Below are 10,037 nucleotides of genomic sequence, written 5' to 3'. Positions count from 1 at the left end.
TCCAGAGAAGGGATGTCTTGACTTCAGCTGGCATTTTTGATGTGTCTTTGAGATGAAATTGTGAAGTAAGCTGTCTTGCTGGTTGGCTATGCACAGTAATGCAGCAAAGGGCCTTGCCTTCACACTTAATCACGGGGGAATCAATGCCAGCCAGGACCAGAAGGTTGGAGACTGGAGTTCTCTGGGCCACACCATTGATTATACAAACGGCAGAGCTGATCACTGAGTCCAACTTGCCACAGTGACAACTGGAGCCCCATGCTACCACCCAGTGTTCAGCAGGTGCAATAATTAGGGCATTGGCAGATGTCCAGAAGGTAACAGCACTACTGCCCCATAAGCCGCCCGCAACCCTGTGGAGCTGAGCAACTCTTGACTGGATTTTAGCTTTTGTCTTCTCAATGTGCTTTATCCCCAATAAATATGGTATCGTTCAAAAACATTTGGCTGATTGTGCATAAGGACCTGTAGCTGTCGATGAGCTAATTGGCCTGTGAGATGGAAACAACATGACACTGTCTTTAGCGCATTTAATTTAAGTTGTCACTTCGAAAAATACTTGGCCAAGGTGTCTCAGTTAGATGACAGGCTAGACTCTAAATCCTCAAAATTTCTTCTGGCTAGTGCCAGGCAGGTGTCATACAGGCAGCATACACAATCCTAGTTGCTTTAGTTGACCTCCTGGGTGGCAGGTCAGCTGTATATATATTGGAGTGAGTACAGATCCCTGGGGAATGTTGTTCATACGACGTGGGTGACTTGAACCATCACCATACTTGACGATCACTGTTCTGTTAGAAATCATCTGCATAAAAAAATCTTGTCTGGGACCCTGGAGTATACTTTTAGGACTAATTCGTGGTGAAACGTAATCCAGGTAATATAGTCCAGCTGCCTGTCAGTGCAAGATTATTCCCGACTGTACCATTACTAGCGCTTTGTCCAGTCTGATAGGGCCTCCTCCTCTTCCCTGGGGAATGATTCCATATTCTAATAGATTTCGCTGTCAGGAAGTTTTTCCTTATATTCATTCTCCATTTTCCTTCTCTTTTATTAGACTAAATAATAACTTCTAGTGTTTACGTCCTTGAAATAGGTGTAAATTTCCATTATATCATTCACAGCTTTAAGTATTAATAATGAAGTATTAATTAATAATTCAAGTATTAATAATGAAGGAAAATGGGTTATAGCAAGAGAGGAAGGATGGTCTTGTGATAAAGGCAGTGACCTGGGACTCTAGTGACCTGTGTGACAGAGTGTATCAGGCCCTTTGAGGCCCCCTACTGGAGGTCTTGCAATCCTACCACACCCTGACCCAGCCCTGAGCCCCATCTCCCACTCCAAACCCCCAGGGGCCCCACAAAATCTAATAGCCCAGAGTTAATCTGGACCTGACCTCTGTATTCCACTGTCCATATCATGAGCTGTACAGTCACCATCTATTGCTGTGTTCCTGGGCATATGCCATTCATATGGAAGGAAAGAGCTAGTGCCCTTCAGAGGCTAGACCAATCATGCACATTAACATCTACTCCACATGTATGTTCATGTTTCTCCTTTGCTAATGAGATTTTTTTTAAGTCTGCCCAGATGCCTCCACAACCCCATCCATTCTAAGTGCTCTACACTTGTCGTATTAGTAGCTGTACACACTAAGAGTACAGACTTGCCCACATTAAATAAGATCAACAGGAAACTGGGTGCTGGAACTCCTTCAAATGATGCTTCTCAGCTCAGGCTTTGGAAGTGAAGTAAGCTCGCTCGTTGTAGGTTGTCTTTCTATCAGAATGCTGAACAGTTGTACACTGCCAAGTTCATTGCCTCAGAACAGGAGACTCATGTATCCTCATGCATCAGTGAATGGCTTTTGTATGTACTACAAGTGTCTTCCCATAGGTGGAGTGATTTGTTTAGTGCTGTGCCGCCCCTGTTCATGCTTGCATAAGTTCAGTATTGTTTAATGCAACCTGGATGGCACCAGACAGCCTGTAAACTAACAGTTTCAAGATAAGCTTTTGAGGCCTCAGAGAAAATTTCTACTTTAAAATTCTGAGGTCAATAGAAAAAACGGAAGAAATTGTGAGTCACCGAGGAGACTCATCACTACTTTGTGCCAATTCTACAACTGCGCTCCAGCTGCTTTTTATCAACTGTCCCCTCAGAACATCCCTCTTCACCTCAAGGGGTCAGGACTGTGGGATCCCAAGCTCCTCGCTTCATTATTGAAAGCTTCCTACAGTTTCCTGAGCCTCCAGTACCCTCCCTTCTCTTCTTCCAAGCCCCTCCTCAAAAGCCACTCCTTTTGGGAAGCCTTCCTCTGACTCCCCCACGACAGTGTCTCCAGGCCTCTTGCTCTGAACTGTGGCCCAGTGCATCATTTCTGCCCATGTCCCTGATCCCATAACTGGTTTTGTGAGGTTACACCTTTTTGTGGAGCATGCAGGGCCCCACCTGTGGGAAGTCAGTTGCAGAATCGTGATCTGAGGTTGTAAAGTATTCACGGCCGGGACCTTGTCTCTGTGCATGTTTTGTGGAGGAATAATGATAGGGTTTCATACTTAAGAGAAATGAATGCAAACAAAAAGGGTGATCATGCACCATTCAAGTCAAATTAGGCCCTAGTTACCTTGAGTTAGATTCTTATATACTGTGCCCAGCCATGTGAAATCTGAGCAAACTTTTCAAATATGGCTCTTGTCCATCAGCCAAAGTAAAGTAACTTCAAATAAAATTCCAAAGGGAGCTGATCCACCTGCATTAGACTTAAAACTGAAAACTCCTTTGGAAGCAAGAGTGACATTTCAAAGCTGACCTTGTACAAATAAAAGCGACATTGACGTAACTGTGGAATTGATGGGTGTAGGCATAACACACCAAACCTGCTTCCACCCCTTATATCCACAGTGTGTCTAGACAAACTCACTTCTCAAACATAGCCTTTGTGATGTGTGGTTAATGAACATCTCAGAGATGGGCCATGTGCAGGTAACTGCAGATATTTATTGGCCTAAGGCAATGAATAGCAGCAAATCCTTTTAAATAGAATCAGTATAAATCACTGGGCAGGTCTTGTTAACTTTTTTATTAGTAGACCGTCGTCTGCAATTTTCTGTGTAGTAATTGTTTGGATGAACAAGCCTAGCCAACAGATATATCATGGATTACTCTAACTTTATGTATGGAATAGAGTTAATACTGCTGCAGAGTTATGGTCAAATCAGTTTATTATGTTTCATGTATGGCTTCAAAAGATGCTGTCTGAAAGCCCATGTCTGATCACTGGCACATGTATTTGCCCATGTTGTAAAATGCAGCACATCTTTAACCCCTGAAAGTGAAAGTATATATTGAACAATGATTGAACAATATATTGAACAATATATTGTACAATGAATTGGTGTCCTTGCTGACTTTGAGCAGTACCCTTCCCCACAAGCAATCCATCTAGGGTTTTATATAACATCACAGTGATTGTTGTTGTTATTTACTTGTATTGAGGTAGCACTGGGAACCCCATTGTGATGGGCACTGTATAAACACATAACAAAGACAGTCCCAACTCCAAAGAACTTGTGAAAATCTTAGGAGAAAGGATGGTTCAGTGGTAGGGCACTAGTCTGGGACACAGTTTCAATTCCCTGCTCTGCTATAGACTTCCCGTGTGACGTGGGGTAAATCACTTAGTCCGTATGTGCTGCAGACTGCAGTTCCCCCTCTGTAAAATGGGGATAACAGTATTCCACTGTCTCACAGGGGTCTTGAAAACAAGTACATTAAAGGTTGTGAGGTGCTCCAATACTACAGCAAGAGAGGGACATATAGAGTGAATAAATTACAAACATACATACCGTCATTTCATCCTGTAAATCATTCAAGCACTAATCCCGGAGAGACACTGTAAAGAACACTCAAGTTAAATATAAATGTATTTAATCACAGATTTTTTTTAAACAGCTGCCTTAGTGATAAATTAAATTTCAAAACTTACTATTCATTTTACTTGTGAATGCTGGACAGAAAACAGATGAAGGGTTTGGGGCCTCACAGTAGTTTATATGTAAGACATTTTGCTTATTCACGCAACATATCTCCCATCGTCAGAATATTTATATGGAGGCCTGTCTCTATAGGCATTGAACGTATGCAAATGGGATCACCTCCTCCCTTTCTTATTAAAGCAGGGTCTGAGTCTGCACCCTCTGAGTTAGAATGCTCTCTTTTGCATAGCTTGTTAGGGACCATATGTTCTAGACTGTCATCTCATCATAGTGAAATATTAAACACTCTTCCTGTTATAAAAGCCAGTTTACCCACACCCTGCCCTGACATGGAAAAAACCCACAGTGGGGACATTGGCTCAACACCTAACAGAGCATTTCCAGACTTATTGACATTTAGGGGATTTTAATTTGTTTATAATAGGGAGGCTTAAAAATATTTGGTTGGATATTAGCTGTAGTAGCGGTTAATACCCTTTCAGGCTAGATTCATAGATCTCAAGGCCAGAAGGCACCACTGTGATCATGTAGTCTGACCTCCTTTTTAATGTCTATGTGTTAAAAAGATGTATTTTTTTAGCATGGGAGTAACAGGTGATGCTGCATAATTAAAGGAGATGCAGCCAACAAAATGATCCATAATTGCAAATATGTCGATCCCATGGTCATCAGAGCATCACAACCAAATCACTTGAGCTAAGCTAAGCGCAACTCTAATGGCTGTTAGTCGTCTTCGAGTCCAACCACTAGAGGGAGAGAGGATCTAACTAAGCTGCATTTTGCTCTAGTGTGTTTGTAGATTTTGATCCAACAGCCTTTAGTGCCACAACGGTTTAAAAAGATAAAAACGATAGTTCACAATGGACATTTGTTCCTTTAGCCATCCATTTGCTATGACTTTAGATCTTTAGGGACTTGGTTTTTTACAGGCCTGGTCTTCTTCCATCATTAGTCATCACTTTAAACAAACATCCTCTGAGTGCTCCCACTGACATAGCTTAACCCTGCTATATGGAAAAATCATTAGACTGTCCCAGTTCCTTGGACTAGCAAATCAGAACTCCACACATTCAAAACCTTCTCTCCTGCCCTTTCCTCCAGCCAAAGGAGGGTCAACTGTGAGCCCCCTTTTGAACCTATGGAGGAGAGTAAGGGCAGCCCTTCATTCCCTTGTTTCAGAGTAACAGCCGTGTTAGTCTGTATTCGCAAAAAGAAAAGGAGTACTTGTGGCACCTTAGAGACTAACCAATTTATTTAAGCATAAGCTTTCGTGAGCTGTAACTCACGAAAGCTTATGCTCAAATAAATTGGTTAGTCTCTAAGGTGCCACAAGTACTCCTTTTCATTCCCTTGTATGGCTTATCCACATTACCAGTCTGTGCACAGGGGGAAAACAGCTGTCACAGGCTGCTACTTCGGGTCCCATGCAAGTTGGGTACGGTCTTGGATCATTAGTGGCCCCCCTCAATGTGCTGGCCAATGCAGCTGGGTTGACTCAAAGGGGTAAGAAAGCTGCATCAGGTTAGGCCTGGCACACTTTACTTTTCCCCTGGAGCAAAGGAGAAGCTGGGACTGAATCATGACTCAATCACAATTCAGTCCCTTGTCTCCTTCTGAGGAAGTGCAGCTCTGCTCTGCCCCTTACTCAAGGCATGTTGTAACTCCACAGTCTCCATCCCTGGCTTGTCGCCATTCATTAGTTAAAGCTCTGTGATGTGATGCTTGGCAGGTGCACATAAGCCCATTGTGCACAGTCTCCACACAGGACCCTTAAGGCTCCCGAACGATCCATATTTTAGCTTTGATCTGGGTAAGTGCAGGTATAATTATTGCTGCTACAGCCTTTCCCCTTGAGGACTCCAAGTACCATGTGGTTAGTACACACACACACACCTGTTAAATAAACACCTAAGCCTACAGTCTCCTCTTGAAGTCATTTCTGCAGGCAGATGAAACTGCTCGAGCACATTTTCTTCCATTTCGCCCTGGCGAGAGGACACTTTCACAGAACCAAAAATCTCTCCCAGCCAAACCGCCCTATTGACTTAAACAGAGTGGGGTCAGCACCTTAAGAGCCATCCATGGATCACATTCCTCTATAGTGGCTGCGTGTGCCTAGCGATGACGGTGTCTATCACTGGCAGTCTTTTGTACAGTGCAGTTTAGAACCTAGATTTAATTCTATATTCACAATGTCTATTATCCTCCAGTGATCCTCTTTGGTGGTTCCTAGTTTACAAACAGTTTCATGTCTGATTTTCTTTAATTTTGTGAACCTGAGGGCTCAAGGAAAGGGTAATTGAAACAGTCTCATTGCATTGCCCCTGCTTCCTCCACTCCACCTGTCTGATTGCTTCTCCCATAAGCACTGTTGCTCTTTCTTCCATGCCATCCTGTAAGCATAGAATAGCCTCCCTCAAATGGTCTGGAAAATCACTATCCTGTTTGTAACACAGAGAGCCCTTGGCAAAAGGTCCCCTGTTGTTTGTAAACAGCTCTCACCTCAGACCCGACAAACTCATTACACCAAACACACATCTTGCAAAGTACTTATCCATAAGGGATATCGTGTAAGGTATCTTCAGAAAGCAAATAACTTGTCAAGACTCATAATCATTGTGAGATGTATGTATGGGTAATATTTAAGACACAATGTATTTACATTGAAAGTCTGCTTTATGGACCTGGAGTACAAATTAATTACCAGAAATTAATTAATGGACCTCAAGGATGACCTATCCAAGCAAGAGGGAGTTGTCACTCCTCCCTAATCAACCGACAAGGTAATGCAAGGCTCAGTTGATCAGCCTTGCTCCCTCCCAAAACTGCCAATGGAAACCATCGGAGGCACCACTGAGCAACTGAACCTCTTGGAGGTGTGAAAGAAACATTAAAACAGACAGGGGTTTGCCCTGAGCGTGAATAGGAACAAAAGGCTGTTTTCAGTATCACACAGAGGAGGGAGAAGCTCTCTGGATCCATTCACTGAGGAAAGCCTTTGCAGAGTGGGGGGACTTTCATGAATGATTGGATTCTGGTTCTTGTGAAACCAACTGTAAAACTCTGAGCTTTTGGGGGAGAACCTACTTTATTAGCCAGGAAAAGTAACTATTGGTAAGTGTAGACCCAGGTTCATGTTTTATGGGTTTTGTTTTGTGTTGTACCCATTTGTTTCCTTCACTTCTCTAGTTAAATCTTTATTCTCACTGAAATAAACCTACTTTTGTTTTATTTAGCTGACACCCAAAGAAAGAGTCCCTCATGCTGGAGGCAGGGGTAACAGCCCAGGGCGGCCCAAGAACCATCACACTGTCCTCCTTTAAAGCCCTCCTCAAGGCCCACTGGTATCGTGATGCTTGCAGGAAATTGCCAGCTGATAACAGGTGGGCTGCTGGCCAGTAGAGAATTCTAAGCGCTGTTTCATTTCCTGTATGTTTGTCTCATACCATTTTTAAAAATTATTTGACTTGAAACCATCTAGTTCTGCAAGATTGCAGGCCAATGTAACCACATGCGTGCATCTTGTCATAAGTTAGATTGTAAGTTTTTGGGGGACCACTTTTTATTCTATGTTTGTCACGGTTCCTCCCCCACTCTGAACTCTAGGGTACAGATGTGGGGACCTGCATGAAAAACCTCCTAAGCTTATCTTTACCAGCTTAGGTCAAAACTTCCCCAAGGTACAAAATATTACACCTTGGACTGGCCGCTACCACCACCAAACTAATACTGGTTATTGGGGAAGAGCTGTTTGGACGCGTCCTTCCCCCCAAAATACTTCCCAAAACCTTGCACCCCACTTCCTGGACAAGGTTTGGTAAAAAGCCTCACCAATTTGCCTAGGTGACTACAGACCCAGACCCTTGGATCTTAAGAATAATGAACAATCCTCCCAACACTTGCACCCCCCTTTTCTGGGAAATGTTGGATAAAAAGCCTCACCAATTTGCATAGGTGACCACAGACCCAAACCCTTGGATCTGAGAACAATGAAAAAGCATTCAGTGTTTTACAAGAAGACTTTTAATAAAAAATAGAAGTAAATAGAAATAAAGAAATCCCCCCTGTAAAATCAGGATGGTAGATATCTTACAGGGTAATTAGATTCAAAAACATAGAGAACCCCTCTAGGCAAAACCTTAAGTTACAAAAAAGATACACAGACAGAAGTAGTTATTCTATTCAGCACAATTCTTTTCTCAGCCATTTAAAGAAATCATAATCTAACACATACCTAGCTAGATTACTTACTAAAAGTTCTAAGGCTCCATTCCTGTTCTGTCCCCGGCCAAGACGACTACAGACAGACCCTTTGTTTCTCTCCCTCCTCCCAGCTTTTGAAAGTATCTTGTCTCCTCATTGGTCATTTTGGTCAGGTGCCAGCGAGGTTACCTTTAGCTTCTTAACCCTTTACAGGTGAGAGGAGCTTTCCCCTGGCCAGGAGGGATTTCAAAGGGGTTTACCCTTCCCTTTATATTTATGACAGATGGTTTTACAGATCACACGGGGTACTACTACAATACTACTACTAATATTAAAAATTAATAGACTTGAGCCAGATATGCCATACTGCAGAAAGAGGTGGGTTAAGCGTTCCCTCCAGGACTCCGCTAATGCATACTGGCCTGCAGTACCCCCCATTCAACCACTAGCCCTTTTCTGGGAAGAGATGATCAGAAAAATATTGAGACCTTTACAGTCCTTTCCCTTGGTACCTGAATCAGATTTTCACCTGCAGATCTGCTGCCTTGTATTGTGAGCCTATAAGATATCACTATAGAAGCAGATCCAGGGCAGCTCAGTACTTGGATGGGAGATGTCCAAGGAACCCTGAAGTGCTAGAGAAAGTGCAGAACCAATGTCCCAGGGGCCAGTATGCTGCTGGAGGCACCTCCTTGTGGATGAGTGGTAAAACCAAGGTCTTACTTGCCTACCCTTGGGTATTAAAGATTCCCAGGAAAGTGCTGGAAAACAAAACAATAACAGAGAGGGTTATCCACAAAGTTCTCGCCAAATTCCAGCTCCAGTACTTGCAATCTATTTAAAATCCCCTCTGCAGTTTTCATTGGAGATGCTTGTTTAAAATGCCCTGCCCTAATCTGTTACATTGTTTTGCTGTAGTGTGTTAACATTTGCTGTATGTCACCCCAGAGGTGGCTACATATCTGTGGTGAGTGAAGCAAACCTTACATTTATAAAGTGGGTTAGGATCATTCAGGATGATTCTGTATAAGTGAAAGCTACTTTATTATATTTTATCATAAAGCTGCATGAACTGATGATAAGCCAGAGGCATTTTGTAAAAATTGAATCAATGTTGTTTTAAACATTTTCAAAAGAGGAAAAATATAAAGTGCCATCTTTAAACAATACAAGGAGGAAGAGAGTGTGGTTAGTTGGCTACAGCAGAGGACTGGCAACCAGAACTCTTGTGCACTAGTCCTCTCTCTGCTTTTGTACTGTAGGCAAGCCACTTACCCCTCAGTGCCTCGGTTTCCCCCTTGATATGGTTGTTCTGGTGCTTACTTCCCACAAGAGTGCTGTGAGGCTTACTTGATTAATCTTCCCCAAATGCTTTTTGCTCCTCAGGTGAAAGACTGTGGCAAAGTACAAAATATTACATGTCAAGTTCATGTCTGGAGTAAATCTTTAAAACAAACCATGAAAATCAGAGTTTAGAATGAAAATGCTGATCCAACCTTCAGTTGCATTGCACCAGGGAATGGGTACAGGGTCTCCTTTTATGTTGCTTATTTCAGTCAAACAAGTCTGGGAGTCTCCTGTAACTCTATGTAAAAACCAAAGCCCTTTTCATGGGTATTTCTGGTTTATCTCCACATGAAGCTCAAATTCATCATGTGGAGAGAATGTGAAACATGTTTTTTCCCCCATGTAACACTCACTTTCCCACAGTGAATAAAAAATCATTTTCTTACATGGAGAGACAGATTTGTCAGTTCATTCACCCGGGGAAAAAAAATAACCCAGAAGGCAGGAACACCGTGTCCCTCAACTCTGCCAAAACACTAGGGATGA

General features: G+C 42.7%; 1 long non-coding RNA gene across 1 annotated transcript; it reads right to left on the bottom strand.

Moving 5' to 3' along the window:
* Window positions 1–8,370: 8,370 nt before the first annotated feature.
* Window positions 8,371–9,783, bottom strand: LOC140900354 (uncharacterized). The gene is made up of 3 exons (XR_012155614.1): window positions 9,701–9,783; window positions 9,480–9,598; window positions 8,371–8,965 (listed from the first exon to the last, which is right to left on the bottom strand). It is a non-coding gene; the product is annotated as an uncharacterized lncRNA (long non-coding RNA).
* Window positions 9,784–10,037: the final 254 nt, after the last annotated feature.

The sequence above is a fragment of the Lepidochelys kempii genome, chromosome 1 (genome assembly GCF_965140265.1).
Source record: "Lepidochelys kempii isolate rLepKem1 chromosome 1, rLepKem1.hap2, whole genome shotgun sequence".
Taxonomy (NCBI): Eukaryota; Metazoa; Chordata; order Testudines; family Cheloniidae; genus Lepidochelys; species Lepidochelys kempii.
Note: the sequence above shows the minus strand (reverse complement) of the source record. Positions and strands in the feature narration are given on the sequence as shown.